Below are 16,080 nucleotides of genomic sequence, written 5' to 3'. Positions count from 1 at the left end.
TTATTTTCCATGTCGTAATTGTGCCGCCTGTGATAATGCGTTTGCGTTTTACAAGCCATACAACGAAAAAAGAGTACAGTGTCTTACAAGTGATGACCTGTGCTTCAACGCATGTCATTTATTTGTTTTTTTGTCCTTGCCATTTGCAATATGTTGGTAAAACTACTAGACAGTGACGATTGCGCATTGATGAGCAAGCATAAAAGTTCAATTAGGAGAAAAGATATCCATTCACCACTAGCTAGACATTTCGTAGATGCCAAACATTCCATTTCAGATCTGAAATACCGCAGCATACAAAAAATATTTCAAGCTCGAGGACGTGATAATCTCGATCAAAAACTATTACAATGTGAATCCAAATGGATCTTCTATCTCCATATGGTACAACCCGAGGGATTAAATGAAGCGCTAGGATTATCCTGTTTTCTGTGATATAATGCGCAACCATACTTGTCTTTCATAAGATCTGAAAATAAATTATAGCGCTTTGAGATTATGTCTGTTATTAGCAGATTGTTTAGAAATGTACTCAAATATGTTACAACTGTTCTGTCTACGAAATATATCTGTAACATTTATGTAATGCCTTTGTGGTTTTTTGATGAAGTTCATTTGCTAACAGACTGTTCTGATTTTGATTCAAACCGTGAAGCGATCGCTCTGTTTGCAGTATATTTTCTTTCAGTAAGAGGAGTGTCCTTGTGATTCCATACAAAATGCGACAAAACCTGTCGCCCTCCTTAATATAAACAGAAAAAGAACAAGTACACGCACACGCCAGGTGATTTACTGCAGCGTCAGACATGGGAGGTTCAGCAGTGTGCTGCAGCGTTGTGCAAAGTCGTCGGTGTAAGTCAGGATGGCCGAGCGGTCTAAGGCGCTGTGGTCAGGTCGCAGTCTCCATGGAGGCGTGGGCTCGAACCCCACTTCTGACAACAGTTCTTGTTAATTTATTTCTAAAACGTCCACCGAATGCTTGGTAATTTTACATGTTTTTCTTTTTAGTATTCAAATCACAGCTTTTTAAATGAGAGAAAGTCACCGCAAGCCCGCACCTCGCCACTTTCTTCACACTGCTAAACTGCCTCATAAAGATGAGACCTCTAATTATGCCTTTCCAATACTTTGAATGTGTTATTGTTGAGTTTAACATAACATCTTGGTAATCATAATGTCCGCAGGCCTTGTTTTTCTCGGGTTTTATTAACGCGCTCCATGTGTGTGGCCGGTTAGCTCAGTTGGTTAGAGCGTGGTGCTAATAACGCCAAGGTCGCGGGTTCGATCCCCGTACGGGCCATGACTTTTCTTCTTTAAAGAAACCACAGCATTTGGAATGGTGCCAAAATGAACATTCTTTAACTAAATGAACCGGTGCGATATGAAGTAGAACCAGTAATATTTCAGATTCCTCATCTTTAAACATGTATTAGGAATGAACACATACAATTAAAAAGAAAGCTTACGTAGTCGGCAGGATTCGAACCTGCGCGGGGAAACCCCAATGGATTTCTAGTCCATCGCCTTAACCACTCGGCCACGACTACATGTTCTTACATTGGACTGTGAAATGATCCATATTATTGTCAAAAGAAGTAAAAGACACCCGCGGTAATGCTGCAGATGGCAGTATAGGCTAACATGAACCGAAGTCAAATGCCTTTGTTGAAACTCCATCGATTTATACAAGGCAAGCACACGTGGGAAATGTAAATACAATATCCTTTCTGTCAACGTTCATAATAATGAATACATCTTTATTTCAAAATACGTAACAATTTAAGTGATCTTTTCAAACCACCCATACACAAAAAACAAAGTAGATCTTGATTTCAACTGAAAAACTGACTTGCTTCATGGCTGCTGCCACAGCACTCAAGCACGTTGTGGCTAGCGTGAGCGGACTTAGCAGATAACAAGATCTACAAAATATCACATGCCAATAAAACATAACACAATTATGTTCGATTTTATAACAAAACCCCACCCCAGATGGGACTCGAACCCACTATCCCTGGCTTAGGAGGCCAGTGGCCTTAGCCATTAGGCCACTAGGGCTGACATGGGAAGCGCACATTTGGTAGTTCTAAAGAAAGTGGGAACAATAGTATCGTGGTTTCATAAATATCCAAGCCATCTTTGGTGTTCAAACAAAGCAGTTACATTGGGAAAGGGCCGTACTTATCAGTAAGTGTTTGAAATGCATGTGGGAAGATTTAAGATTGTGAAGAAGTTTTAATATGCTTCGTATTTGCGCATTGGTAACCTTACATAATTACGTTTTGATTAATGCCACTTCCTTACCTGACAGTAGTCAGGGTGACGATACAAGACCAAAGCCAATAAACCTGTTATTTTCCTGTCCTTTCATTACCATATTCTAGTGTGCTTGTTCAGAATATGCGTGAATCCTGAAAACGTCTTGCTAATATGTGAACAAAGCCAGCATTCACTTTATTGATCACCATGTGGAATAGCCGCTATTGGAACACACATGATTGTGTTAAAGATGTTAATAGACTTTCAATGTACACGTTTTAGAGCTGAACGTTTGTTGAGACAGTTCAAACGCTGTAGCAGTGTTTACCTATTTCATGGATGTTTGCTTTTTCGTCTTACTCTGGAAAAAATAATAATAGCAATAGAAAAATGTAGGCAAAACAATTTTTGAGAACCGCATTTGGGTGAAAAATGAACAGTTTCAAAACACATTTATAAACGCATTGGATTCTATTATGGTGTTTCCGAGCTGTTGAATGTTTCTTATTATATACAGGTTTACTGGCTTGACAGAAAGGCGATTGACAAAAAGAATGCCTCGTCCCTGCGTGGGCTTGAAACAGCAACGTTTTGGTTAAGCCGAACGCGCTCACCGATTACGTTGTTTTATTAGATAACACCCTCGGAGCCCAACAGAACACTGTATGCGTATAATTAAAATATTTACGGTTCAAATGGGAATCGTATTCATCAGATTTTAAGCACACGTTTGATAGACGTCACAGTGCAAAGGAGGAAGGCAGGCAATGCAAATGAGGCAACTGGCTCGTACTTTTTAAATCATACCAAAAAATTGAACCCAATTAAGCTTTTAACCGCCTGCAGTCTGGAATGAGTTTGAAATGTTATTGTAACAACTCACTGGGCTACAGCAATTGCATTATATGAAAGTGCTCCTGTTTATTTGTCACCGGCACAGCTACCGGTGCCACTCAGAGTTGGAGGGAGACGGTCGGCCACTTGCCCATAAAACAATACTTTCAGGGATCATTTCTATAGTGATTTGCTAGCGAAATGCGTTTTGAAAGTGTTTGGGCTCGCTACCCACGAGGAAGAGTGAGAGTGTTCGTTTTTGAGCGTGAAGAAGACAGCGAGTGTTGTTTTTGACCAACTGCTCGCTGTTATTGATGACCGCTCCAGTGTTCCTTAGGGGGCTGGAGGAAGCGGACACGTTCTGAGTGGGTGTCTTACCAAAACGTAAGAAAGATGAACTACAGTTGCAAAGCACTGCTGCTTTTTCGATGATTGATTAAAACTATCAAACTGACTGAAAACACGGATCGCATTAATTGCGATTGGTTTCATACCAATACGCTTACATAACAGATATTGGTTATAGACAATGTCATATACACAGAAATGAACACGGACAGTGTTTATTAAGGGCTGACTCATTGACATGTTCGAGAGATCTAGGTGTACTGGACAAATCTACTGGATTATTTTCCATGTCGTAATTGTGCCGCCTGTGATAATGCGTTTGCGTTTTACAAGCCATACAACGAAAAAAGAGTACAGTGTCTTACAAGTGATGACCTGTGCTTCAACGCATGTCATTTATTTGTTTTTTTGTCCTTGCCATTTGCAATATGTTGGTAAAACTACTAGACAGTGACGATTGCGCATTGATGAGCAAGCATAAAAGTTCAATTAGGAGAAAAGATATCCATTCACCACTAGCTAGACATTTCGTAGATGCCAAACATTCCATTTCAGATCTGAAATACCGCAGCATACAAAAAATATTTCAAGCTCGAGGACGTGATAATCTCGATCAAAAACTATTACAATGTGAATCCAAATGGATCTTCTATCTCCATATGGTACAACCCGAGGGATTAAATGAAGCGCTAGGATTATCCTGTTTTCTGTGATATAATGCGCAACCATACTTGTCTTTCATAAGATCTGAAAATAAATTATAGCGCTTTGAGATTATGTCTGTTATTAGCAGATTGTTTAGAAATGTACTCAAATATGTTACAACTGTTCTGTCTACGAAATATATCTGTAACATTTATGTAATGCCTTTGTGGTTTTTTGATGAAGTTCATTTGCTAACAGACTGTTCTGATTTTGATTCAAACCGTGAAGCGATCGCTCTGTTTGCAGTATATTTTCTTTCAGTAAGAGGAGTGTCCTTGTGATTCCATACAAAATGCGACAAAACCTGTCGCCCTCCTTAATATAAACAGAAAAAGAACAAGTACACGCACACGCCAGGTGATTTACTGCAGCGTCAGACATGGGAGGTTCAGCAGTGTGCTGCAGCGTTGTGCAAAGTCGTCGGTGTAAGTCAGGATGGCCGAGCGGTCTAAGGCGCTGTGGTCAGGTCGCAGTCTCCATGGAGGCGTGGGCTCGAACCCCACTTCTGACAACAGTTCTTGTTAATTTATTTCTAAAACGTCCACCGAATGCTTGGTAATTTTACATGTTTTTCTTTTTAGTATTCAAATCACAGCTTTTTAAATGAGAGAAAGTCACCGCAAGCCCGCACCTCGCCACTTTCTTCACACTGCTAAACTGCCTCATAAAGATGAGACCTCTAATTATGCCTTTCCAATACTTTGAATGTGTTATTGTTGAGTTTAACATAACATCTTGGTAATCATAATGTCCACAGGCCTTGTTTTTCTCGGGTTTTATTAACGCGCTCCATGTGTGTGGCCGGTTAGCTCAGTTGGTTAGAGCGTGGTGCTAATAACGCCAAGGTCGCGGGTTCGATCCCCGTACGGGCCATGACTTTTCTTCTTTAAAGAAACCACAGCATTTGGAATGGTGCCAAAATGAACATTCTTTAACAAAATGAACCGGTGCGATATGAAGTAGAACCAGTAATATTTCAAATTCCTCATCTTTAAACATGTATTAGGAATGAACACATACAATTAAAAAGAAAGCTTACGTAGTCGGCAGGATTCGAACCTGCGCGGGGAAACCCCAATGGATTTCTAGTCCATCGCCTTAACCACTCGGCCACGACTACATGTTCTTACATTGGACTGTGAAATGATCCATATTATTGTCAAAAGAAGTAAAAGACACCCGCGGTAATGCTGCAGATGGCAGTATAGGCTAACATGAACCGAAGTCAAATGCCTTTGTTGAAACTCCATCGATTTATACAAGGCAAGCACACGTGGGAAATGTAAATACAATATCCTTTCTGTCAACGTTCATAATAATGAATACATCTTTATTTCAAAATACGTAACAATTTAAGTGATCTTTTCAAACCACCCATACACAAAAAACAAAGTAGATCTTGATTTCAACTGAAAAACTGACTTGCTTCATGGCTGCTGCCACAGCACTCAAGCACGTTGTGGCTAGCGTGAGCGGACTTAGCAGATAACAAGATCTACAAAATATCACATGCCAATAAAACATAACACAATTATGTTCGATTTTATAACAAAACCCCACCCCAGATGGGACTCGAACCCACTATCCCTGGCTTAGGAGGCCAGTGGCCTTAGCCATTAGGCCACTAGGGCTGACATGGGAAGCGCACATTTGGTAGTTCTAAAGAAAGTGGGAACAATAGTATCGTGGTTTCATAAATATCCAAGCCATCTTTGGTGTTCAAACAAAGCAGTTACATTGGGAAAGGGCCGTACTTATCAGTAAGTGTTTGAAATGCATGTGGGAAGATTTAAGATTGTGAAGAAGTTTTAATATGCTTCGTATTTGCGCATTGGTAACCTTACATAATTACGTTTTGATTAATGCCACTTCCTTACCTGACAGTAGTCAGGGTGACGATACAAGACCAAAGCCAATAAACCTGTTATTTTCCTGTCCTTTCATTACCATATTCTAGTGTGCTTGTTCAGAATATGCGTGAATCCTGAAAACGTCTTGCTAATATGTGAACAAAGCCAGCATTCACTTTATTGATCACCATGTGGAATAGCCGCTATTGGAACACACATGATTGTGTTAAAGATGTTAATAGACTTTCAATGTACACGTTTTAGAGCTGAACGTTTGTTGAGACAGTTCAAGCGCTGTAGCAGTGTTTACCTATTTCATGGATGTTTGCTTTTTCGTCTTACTCTGGAAAAAATAATAATAGCAATAGAAAAATGTAGGCAAAACAATTTTTGAGAACCGCATTTGGGTGAAAAATGAACAGTTTCAAAACACATTTGTAAACGCATTGGATTCTATTATGGTGTTTCCGAGCTGTTGAATGTTTCTTATTATATACAGGTTTACTGGCTTGACAGAAAGGCGATTGACAAAAAGAATGCCTCGTCCCTGCGTGGGCTTGAAACAGCAACGTTTTGGTTAAGCCGAACGCGCTCACCGATTACGTTGTTTTATTAGATAACACCCTCGGAGCCCAACAGAACACTGTATGCGTATAATTAAAATATTTACGGTTCAAATGGGAATCGTATTCATCAGATTTTAAGCACACGTTTGATAGACGTCACAGTGCAAAGGAGGAAGGCAGGCAATGCAAATGAGGCAACTGGCTCGTACTTTTTAAATCATACCAAAAAATTGAACCCAATTAAGCTTTTAACCGCCTGCAGTCTGGAATGAGTTTGAAATGTTATTGTAACAACTCACTGGGCTACAGCAATTGCATTATATGAAAGTGCTCCTGTTTATTTGTCACCGGCACAGCTACCGGTGCCACTCAGAGTTGGAGGGAGACGGTCGGCCACTTGCCCATAAAACAATACTTTCAGGGATCATTTCTATAGTGATTTGCTAGCGAAATGCGTTTTGAAAGTGTTTGGGCTCGCTACCCACGAGGAAGAGTGAGAGTGTTCGTTTTTGAGCGTGAAGAAGACAGCGAGTGTTGTTTTTGACCAACTGCTCGCTGTTATTGATGACCGCTCCAGTGTTCCTTAGGGGGCTGGAGGAAGCGGACACGTTCTGAGTGGGTGTCTTACCAAAACGTAAGAAAGATGAACTACAGTTGCAAAGCACTGCTGCTTTTTCGATGATTGATTAAAACTATCAAACTGACTGAAAACACGGATCGCATTAATTGCGATTGGTTTCATACCAATACGCTTACATAACAGATATTGGTTATAGACAATGTCATATACACAGAAATGAACACGGACAGTGTTTATTAAGGGCTGACTCATTGACATGTTCGAGAGATCTAGGTGTACTGGACAAATCTACTGGATTATTTTCCATGTCGTAATTGTGCCGCCTGTGATAATGCGTTTGCGTTTTACAAGCCATACAACGAAAAAAGAGTACAGTGTCTTACAAGTGATGACCTGTGCTTCAACGCATGTCATTTATTTGTTTTTTTGTCCTTGCCATTTGCAATATGTTGGTAAAACTACTAGACAGTGACGATTGCGCATTGATGAGCAAGCATAAAAGTTCAATTAGGAGAAAAGATATCCATTCACCACTAGCTAGACATTTCGTAGATGCCAAACATTCCATTTCAGATCTGAAATACCGCAGCATACAAAAAATATTTCAAGCTCGAGGACGTGATAATCTCGATCAAAAACTATTACAATGTGAATCCAAATGGATCTTCTATCTCCATATGGTACAACCCGAGGGATTAAATGAAGCGCTAGGATTATCCTGTTTTCTGTGATATAATGCGCAACCATACTTGTCTTTCATAAGATCTGAAAATAAATTATAGCGCTTTGAGATTATGTCTGTTATTAGCAGATTGTTTAGAAATGTACTCAAATATGTTACAACTGTTCTGTCTACGAAATATATCTGTAACATTTATGTAATGCCTTTGTGGTTTTTTGATGAAGTTCATTTGCTAACAGACTGTTCTGATTTTGATTCAAACCGTGAAGCGATCGCTCTGTTTGCAGTATATTTTCTTTCAGTAAGAGGAGTGTCCTTGTGATTCCATACAAAATGCGACAAAACCTGTCGCCCTCCTTAATATAAACAGAAAAAGAACAAGTACACGCACACGCCAGGTGATTTACTGCAGCGTCAGACATGGGAGGTTCAGCAGTGTGCTGCAGCGTTGTGCAAAGTCGTCGGTGTAAGTCAGGATGGCCGAGCGGTCTAAGGCGCTGTGGTCAGGTCGCAGTCTCCATGGAGGCGTGGGCTCGAACCCCACTTCTGACAACAGTTCTTGTTAATTTATTTCTAAAACGTCCACCGAATGCTTGGTAATTTTACATGTTTTTCTTTTTAGTATTCAAATCACAGCTTTTTAAATGAGAGAAAGTCACCGCAAGCCCGCACCTCGCCACTTTCTTCACACTGCTAAACTGCCTCATAAAGATGAGACCTCTAATTATGCCTTTCCAATACTTTGAATGTGTTATTGTTGAGTTTAACATAACATCTTGGTAATCATAATGTCCGCAGGCCTTGTTTTTCTCGGGTTTTATTAACGCGCTCCATGTGTGTGGCCGGTTAGCTCAGTTGGTTAGAGCGTGGTGCTAATAACGCCAAGGTCGCGGGTTCGATCCCCGTACGGGCCATGACTTTTCTTCTTTAAAGAAACCACAGCATTTGGAATGGTGCCAAAATGAACATTCTTTAACTAAATGAACCGGTGCGATATGAAGTAGAACCAGTAATATTTCAGATTCCTCATCTTTAAACATGTATTAGGAATGAACACATACAATTAAAAAGAAAGCTTACGTAGTCGGCAGGATTCGAACCTGCGCGGGGAAACCCCAATGGATTTCTAGTCCATCGCCTTAACCACTCGGCCACGACTACATGTTCTTACATTGGACTGTGAAATGATCCATATTATTGTCAAAAGAAGTAAAAGACACCCGCGGTAATGCTGCAGATGGCAGTATAGGCTAACATGAACCGAAGTCAAATGCCTTTGTTGAAACTCCATCGATTTATACAAGGCAAGCACACGTGGGAAATGTAAATACAATATCCTTTCTGTCAACGTTCATAATAATGAATACATCTTTATTTCAAAATACGTAACAATTTAAGTGATCTTTTCAAACCACCCATACACAAAAAACAAAGTAGATCTTGATTTCAACTGAAAAACTGACTTGCTTCATGGCTGCTGCCACAGCACTCAAGCACGTTGTGGCTAGCGTGAGCGGACTTAGCAGATAACAAGATCTACAAAATATCACATGCCAATAAAACATAACACAATTATGTTCGATTTTATAACAAAACCCCACCCCAGATGGGACTCGAACCCACTATCCCTGGCTTAGGAGGCCAGTGGCCTTAGCCATTAGGCCACTAGGGCTGACATGGGAAGCGCACATTTGGTAGTTCTAAAGAAAGTGGGAACAATAGTATCGTGGTTTCATAAATATCCAAGCCATCTTTGGTGTTCAAACAAAGCAGTTACATTGGGAAAGGGCCGTACTTATCAGTAAGTGTTTGAAATGCATGTGGGAAGATTTAAGATTGTGAAGAAGTTTTAATATGCTTCGTATTTGCGCATTGGTAACCTTACATAATTACGTTTTGATTAATGCCACTTCCTTACCTGACAGTAGTCAGGGTGACGATACAAGACCAAAGCCAATAAACCTGTTATTTTCCTGTCCTTTCATTACCATATTCTAGTGTGCTTGTTCAGAATATGCGTGAATCCTGAAAACGTCTTGCTAATATGTGAACAAAGCCAGCATTCACTTTATTGATCACCATGTGGAATAGCCGCTATTGGAACACACATGATTGTGTTAAAGATGTTAATAGACTTTCAATGTACACGTTTTAGAGCTGAACGTTTGTTGAGACAGTTCAAGCGCTGTAGCAGTGTTTACCTATTTCATGGATGTTTGCTTTTTCGTCTTACTCTGGAAAAAAATAATAATAGCAATAGAAAAATGTAGGCAAAACAATTTTTGAGAACCGCATTTGGGTGAAAAATGAACAGTTTCAAAACACATTTGTAAACGCATTGGATTCTATTATGGTGTTTCCGAGCTGTTGAATGTTTCTTATTATATACAGGTTTACTGGCTTGACAGAAAGGCGATTGACAAAAAGAATGCCTCGTCCCTGCGTGGGCTTGAAACAGCAACGTTTTGGTTAAGCCGAACGCGCTCACCGATTACGTTGTTTTATTAGATAACACCCTCGGAGCCCAACAGAACACTGTATGCGTATAATTAAAATATTTACGGTTCAAATGGGAATCGTATTCATCAGATTTTAAGCACACATTTGATAGACGTCACAGTGCAAAGGAGGAAGGCAGGCAATGCAAATGAGGCAACTGGCTCGTACTTTTTAAATCATACCAAAAAATTGAACCCAATTAAGCTTTTAACCGCCTGCAGTCTGGAATGAGTTTGAAATGTTATTGTAACAACTCACTGGGCTACAGCAATTGCATTATATGAAAGTGCTCCTGTTTATTTGTCACCGGCACAGCTACCGGTGCCACTCAGAGTTGGAGGGAGACGGTCGGCCACTTGCCCATAAAACAATACTTTCAGGGATCATTTCTATAGTGATTTGCTAGCGAAATGCGTTTTGAAAGTGTTTGGGCTCGCTACCCACGAGGAAGAGTGAGAGTGTTCGTTTTTGAGCGTGAAGAAGACAGCGAGTGTTGTTTTTGACCAACTGCTCGCTGTTATTGATGACCGCTCCAGTGTTCCTTAGGGGGCTGGAGGAAGCGGACACGTTCTGAGTGGGTGTCTTACCAAAACGTAAGAAAGATGAACTACAGTTGCAAAGCACTGCTGCTTTTTCGATGATTGATTAAAACTATCAAACTGACTGAAAACACGGATCGCATTAATTGCGATTGGTTTCATACCAATACGCTTACATAACAGATATTGGTTATAGACAATGTCATATACACAGAAATGAACACGGACAGTGTTTATTAAGGGCTGACTCATTGACATGTTCGAGAGATCTAGGTGTACTGGACAAATCTACTGGATTATTTTCCATGTCGTAATTGTGCCGCCTGTGATAATGCGTTTGCGTTTTACAAGCCATACAACGAAAAAAGAGTACAGTGTCTTACAAGTGATGACCTGTGCTTCAACGCATGTCATTTATTTGTTTTTTTGTCCTTGCCATTTGCAATATGTTGGTAAAACTACTAGACAGTGACGATTGCGCATTGATGAGCAAGCATAAAAGTTCAATTAGGAGAAAAGATATCCATTCACCACTAGCTAGACATTTCGTAGATGCCAAACATTCCATTTCAGATCTGAAATACCGCAGCATACAAAAAATATTTCAAGCTCGAGGACGTGATAATCTCGATCAAAAACTATTACAATGTGAATCCAAATGGATCTTCTATCTCCATATGGTACAACCCGAGGGATTAAATGAAGCGCTAGGATTATCCTGTTTTCTGTGATATAATGCGCAACCATACTTGTCTTTCATAAGATCTGAAAATAAATTATAGCGCTTTGAGATTATGTCTGTTATTAGCAGATTGTTTAGAAATGTACTCAAATATGTTACAACTGTTCTGTCTACGAAATATATCTGTAACATTTATGTAATGCCTTTGTGGTTTTTTGATGAAGTTCATTTGCTAACAGACTGTTCTGATTTTGATTCAAACCGTGAAGCGATCGCTCTGTTTGCAGTATATTTTCTTTCAGTAAGAGGAGTGTCCTTGTGATTCCATACAAAATGCGACAAAACCTGTCGCCCTCCTTAATATAAACAGAAAAAGAACAAGTACACGCACACGCCAGGTGATTTACTGCAGCGTCAGACATGGGAGGTTCAGCAGTGTGCTGCAGCGTTGTGCAAAGTCGTCGGTGTAAGTCAGGATGGCCGAGCGGTCTAAGGCGCTGTGGTCAGGTCGCAGTCTCCATGGAGGCGTGGGCTCGAACCCCACTTCTGACAACAGTTCTTGTTAATTTATTTCTAAAACGTCCACCGAATGCTTGGTAATTTTACATGTTTTTCTTTTTAGTATTCAAATCACAGCTTTTTAAATGAGAGAAAGTCACCGCAAGCCCGCACCTCGCCACTTTCTTCACACTGCTAAACTGCCTCATAAAGATGAGACCTCTAATTATGCCTTTCCAATACTTTGAATGTGTTATTGTTGAGTTTAACATAACATCTTGGTAATCATAATGTCCACAGGCCTTGTTTTTCTCGGGTTTTATTAACGCGCTCCATGTGTGTGGCCGGTTAGCTCAGTTGGTTAGAGCGTGGTGCTAATAACGCCAAGGTCGCGGGTTCGATCCCCGTACGGGCCATGACTTTTCTTCTTTAAAGAAACCACAGCATTTGGAATGGTGCCAAAATGAACATTCTTTAACAAAATGAACCGGTGCGATATGAAGTAGAACCAGTAATATTTCAAATTCCTCATCTTTAAACATGTATTAGGAATGAACACATACAATTAAAAAGAAAGCTTACGTAGTCGGCAGGATTCGAACCTGCGCGGGGAAACCCCAATGGATTTCTAGTCCATCGCCTTAACCACTCGGCCACGACTACTGTTCTTACATTGGACTGTGAAATGATCCATATTATTGTCAAAAGAAGTAAAAGACACCCGCGGTAATGCTGCAGATGGCAGTATAGGCTAACATGAACCGAAGTCAAATGCCTTTGTTGAAACTCCATCGATTTATACAAGGCAAGCACACGTGGGAAATGTAAATACAATATCCTTTCTGTCAACGTTCATAATAATGAATACATCTTATTTCAAAATACGTAACAATTTAAGTGATCTTTTCAACCACCCATACACAAAAAACAAAGTAGATCTTGATTTCAACTGAAAAACTGACTTGCTTCATGGCTGCTGCCACAGCACTCAAGCACGTTGTGGCTAGCGTGAGCGGACTTAGCAGATAACAAGATCTACAAAATATCACATGCCAATAAAACATAACACAATTATGTTCGATTTTATAACAAAACCCCACCCCAGATGGGACTCGAACCCACTATCCCTGGCTTAGGAGGCCAGTGGCCTTAGCCATTAGGCCACTAGGGCTGACATGGGAAGCGCACATTTGGTAGTTCTAAAGAAAGTGGGAACAATAGTATCGTGGTTTCATAAATATCCAAGCCATCTTTGGTGTTCAAACAAAGCAGTTACATTGGGAAAGGGCCGTACTTATCAGTAAGTGTTTGAAATGCATGTGGGAAGATTAAGATTGTGAAGAAGTTTTAATATGCTTCGTATTTGCGCATTGGTAACCTTACATAATTACGTTTTGATTAATGCCACTTCCTTACCTGACAGTAGTCAGGGTGACGATACAAGGACCAAAGCCAATAAACCTGTTATTTTCCTGTCCTTTCATTACCATATTCTAGTGTGCTTGTTCAGAATATGCGTGAATCCTGAAACGTCTTGCTAATATGTGAACAAAGCCACGCATTCACTTTATTGATCACCATGTGGAATAGCCGCTATTGGAACACACATGATTGTGTTAAAGATGTTAATAGACCTTTCAATGTACACGTTTTAGAGCTGAACGTTTGTTGAGACAGTTCAAACGCTGTAGCAGTGTTTACCTATTTCATGGATGTTTGCTTTTTTCGTCTTACTCTGGAAAAAATAATAATAGCAATAGAAAAATGTAGGCAAAACAATTTTTGAGAACCGCATTTGGGTGAAAATGAACAGTTTCAAAACACATTTGTAAACGCATTGGATTCTATTATGGTGTTTCCGAGCTGTTGAATGTTTCTTATTATATACAGGTTTACTGGCTTGACAGAAAGGCGATTGACAAAAAGAATGCCTCGTCCCTGCGTGGGCTTGAAACAGCAACGTTTTGGTTAAGCCGAACGCGCTCACCGATTACGTTGTTTTATTAGATAACACCCTCGGAGCCCAACAGAACACTGTATGCGTATAATTAAAATATTTACGGTTCAAATGGAATCGTATTCATCAGATTTTAAGCACACATTTGATAGACGTCACAGTGCAAAGGAGGAAGGCAGGCAATGCAAATGAGGCAACTGCTCGTACTTTTTAAATCATACCAAAAAATTGAACCCAATTAAGCTTTTAACCGCCTGCAGTCTGGAATGAGTTTGAAATGTTATTGTAACAACTCACTGGGCTACAGCAATTGCATTATATGAAAGTGCTCCTGTTTATTTGTCACCGGCACAGCTACCGGTGCCACTCAGAGTTGGAGGGAGACGGTCGGCCCACTTGCCCAATAAAACAATACTTTCAGGGATCATTTCTATAGTGATTTGCTAGCGAAATGCGTTTTGAAAGTGTTTGGGGCTCGCTACCCACGAGGAAGAGTGAGAGTGTTCGTTTTTGAGCGTGAAGAAGACAGCGAGTGTTGTTTTTGACCAACTGCTCGCTGTTATTGATGACCGCTCCAGTGTTCCTTAGGGGGCTGGAGGAAGCGGACACGTTCTGAGTGGGTGTCTTACCAAAACGTAAGAAAGATGAACTACAGTTGCAAAGCACTGCTGCTATTTCGATGATTGATTAAAACTATCAAACTGACTGAAAACACGGATCGCATTAATTTGCGATTGGTTTCATACCAATACGCTTACATAACAGATATTGGTTATAGACAATGTCATATACACAGAAATGAACACGGACAGTGTTTATTAAGGGCTGACTCATTGACATGTTCGAGAGATCTAGGTGTACTGGACAAATCTACTGGATTATTTTCCATGTCGTAATTGTGCCGCCTGTGATAATGCGTTTGCGTTTTACAAGCCATACAACGAAAAAAGAGTACAGTGTCTTTACAAGTGATGACCTGTGCTTCAACGCATGTCATTTATTTGTTTTTTTGTCCTTGCCATTTGCAATATGTTGGTAAAACTACTAGACAGTGACGATTGCGCATTGATGAGCAAGCATAAAAGTTCAATTAGGAGAAAAGATATCCATTCACCACTAGCTAGACATTTCGTAGATGCCAAACATTCCATTTCAGATCTGAAATACCGCAGCATACAAAAAATATTTCAAGCTCGAGGACGTGATAATCTCGATCAAAAACTATTACAATGTGAATCCAAATGGATCTTCTATCTCCATATGGTACAACCCGAGGGATTAAATGAAGCGCTAGGATTATCCTGTTTCTGTGGATATAATGCGCAACCATACTTGTCTTTCATAAGATCTGAAATAAATTATAGCGCTTTGAGATTATGTCTGTTATTAGCAGATTGTTTAGAAATGTACTCAAATATGTACAACTGTTCTGTCTACGAAAATATATCTGTAACATTTATGTAATGCCTTTGTGGTTTTTTGATGAAGTTCATTTGCTAACAGACTGTTCTGATTTTGATTCAAACCGTGAAGCGATCGCTCTGTTTGCAGTATATTTTCTTTCAGTAAGAGGAGTGTCCTTGTGATTCCATACAAAATGCGACAAAACCTGTCGCCCTCCTTAATATAAACAGAAAAAGAACAAGTACACGCACACGCCAGGATTTACTGCAGCGTCAGACATGGGAGGTTCAGCAGTGTGCTGCAGCGTTGTGCAAAGTCGTCGGTGTAAGTCAGGATGGCCGAGCGGTCTAAGGCGCTGTGGTCAGGTCGCAGTCTCCATGGAGGCGTGGGCTCGAACCCCACTTCTGACAACAGTTCTTGTTAATTTATTTCTAAAACGTCCACCGAATGCTTGGTAATTTTAACATGTTTTTCTTTTTAGTATTCAAATCACAGCTTTTTAATGAGAGAAAGTCACCGCAAGCCCGCACCTCGCCACTTTCTTCACATGCTAAACTGCCTCATAAAGATGAGACCTCTAATTATGCCTTTCCAATACTTTGAATGTGTTATTGTTGAGTTTAACATAACATCTGGTAATCATAATGTCCGCAGGCCTTGTTTTTCTCGGGTTTTAT

The 16,080-nt window shown here is 40.1% G+C and overlaps 17 non-coding genes across 17 annotated transcripts; 13 read left to right on the top strand and 4 right to left on the bottom strand.

The window, feature by feature from the left end:
* Nucleotides 1-856: 856 nt before the first annotated feature.
* Nucleotides 857-938, top strand: trnal-cag (transfer RNA leucine (anticodon CAG)). Its single transcript has one exon. It is a non-coding gene; the product is annotated as a tRNA-Leu (tRNA).
* A 288-nt stretch (nucleotides 939-1,226) lies between these two features.
* Nucleotides 1,227-1,300, top strand: trnai-aau (transfer RNA isoleucine (anticodon AAU)). Its single transcript has one exon. It is a non-coding gene; the product is annotated as a tRNA-Ile (tRNA).
* Nucleotides 1,301-1,465: 165 nt separating this feature from the next.
* trnas-aga (transfer RNA serine (anticodon AGA)) lies at nucleotides 1,466-1,547 on the bottom strand. The gene has a single exon. It is a non-coding gene; the product is annotated as a tRNA-Ser (tRNA).
* A 1,701-nt stretch (nucleotides 1,548-3,248) lies between these two features.
* Nucleotides 3,249-3,463, top strand: LOC131702306 (small nucleolar RNA U3). Its single transcript, XR_009309453.1, has one exon. It is a non-coding gene; the product is annotated as a small nucleolar RNA U3 (small nucleolar RNA).
* A 1,112-nt stretch (nucleotides 3,464-4,575) lies between these two features.
* On the top strand, nucleotides 4,576-4,657 carry trnal-cag (transfer RNA leucine (anticodon CAG)). The gene has a single exon. It is a non-coding gene; the product is annotated as a tRNA-Leu (tRNA).
* Nucleotides 4,658-4,945: 288 nt separating this feature from the next.
* On the top strand, nucleotides 4,946-5,019 carry trnai-aau (transfer RNA isoleucine (anticodon AAU)). The gene has a single exon. It is a non-coding gene; the product is annotated as a tRNA-Ile (tRNA).
* Nucleotides 5,020-5,184: 165 nt separating this feature from the next.
* Nucleotides 5,185-5,266, bottom strand: trnas-aga (transfer RNA serine (anticodon AGA)). The gene has a single exon. It is a non-coding gene; the product is annotated as a tRNA-Ser (tRNA).
* A 1,701-nt stretch (nucleotides 5,267-6,967) lies between these two features.
* Nucleotides 6,968-7,182, top strand: LOC131702305 (small nucleolar RNA U3). Its single transcript, XR_009309452.1, has one exon. It is a non-coding gene; the product is annotated as a small nucleolar RNA U3 (small nucleolar RNA).
* Nucleotides 7,183-8,294: 1,112 nt separating this feature from the next.
* trnal-cag (transfer RNA leucine (anticodon CAG)) lies at nucleotides 8,295-8,376 on the top strand. Its single transcript has one exon. It is a non-coding gene; the product is annotated as a tRNA-Leu (tRNA).
* A 288-nt stretch (nucleotides 8,377-8,664) lies between these two features.
* trnai-aau (transfer RNA isoleucine (anticodon AAU)) lies at nucleotides 8,665-8,738 on the top strand. The gene has a single exon. It is a non-coding gene; the product is annotated as a tRNA-Ile (tRNA).
* A 165-nt stretch (nucleotides 8,739-8,903) lies between these two features.
* Nucleotides 8,904-8,985, bottom strand: trnas-aga (transfer RNA serine (anticodon AGA)). The gene has a single exon. It is a non-coding gene; the product is annotated as a tRNA-Ser (tRNA).
* Nucleotides 8,986-10,687: 1,702 nt separating this feature from the next.
* On the top strand, nucleotides 10,688-10,902 carry LOC131702304 (small nucleolar RNA U3). Its single transcript, XR_009309451.1, has one exon. It is a non-coding gene; the product is annotated as a small nucleolar RNA U3 (small nucleolar RNA).
* Nucleotides 10,903-12,014: 1,112 nt separating this feature from the next.
* Nucleotides 12,015-12,096, top strand: trnal-cag (transfer RNA leucine (anticodon CAG)). The gene has a single exon. It is a non-coding gene; the product is annotated as a tRNA-Leu (tRNA).
* A 288-nt stretch (nucleotides 12,097-12,384) lies between these two features.
* On the top strand, nucleotides 12,385-12,458 carry trnai-aau (transfer RNA isoleucine (anticodon AAU)). Its single transcript has one exon. It is a non-coding gene; the product is annotated as a tRNA-Ile (tRNA).
* A 165-nt stretch (nucleotides 12,459-12,623) lies between these two features.
* On the bottom strand, nucleotides 12,624-12,705 carry trnas-aga (transfer RNA serine (anticodon AGA)). The gene has a single exon. It is a non-coding gene; the product is annotated as a tRNA-Ser (tRNA).
* Nucleotides 12,706-14,404: 1,699 nt separating this feature from the next.
* LOC131702236 (small nucleolar RNA U3) lies at nucleotides 14,405-14,620 on the top strand. Its single transcript, XR_009309390.1, has one exon. It is a non-coding gene; the product is annotated as a small nucleolar RNA U3 (small nucleolar RNA).
* Nucleotides 14,621-15,731: 1,111 nt separating this feature from the next.
* On the top strand, nucleotides 15,732-15,813 carry trnal-cag (transfer RNA leucine (anticodon CAG)). Its single transcript has one exon. It is a non-coding gene; the product is annotated as a tRNA-Leu (tRNA).
* Nucleotides 15,814-16,080: the final 267 nt, after the last annotated feature.

This window comes from Acipenser ruthenus, chromosome 29 (genome assembly GCF_902713425.1).
Source record: "Acipenser ruthenus chromosome 29, fAciRut3.2 maternal haplotype, whole genome shotgun sequence".
Lineage (NCBI taxonomy): Eukaryota > Metazoa > Chordata > Actinopteri > Acipenseriformes > Acipenseridae > Acipenser > Acipenser ruthenus.
Note: the sequence above shows the minus strand (reverse complement) of the source record. Positions and strands in the feature narration are given on the sequence as shown.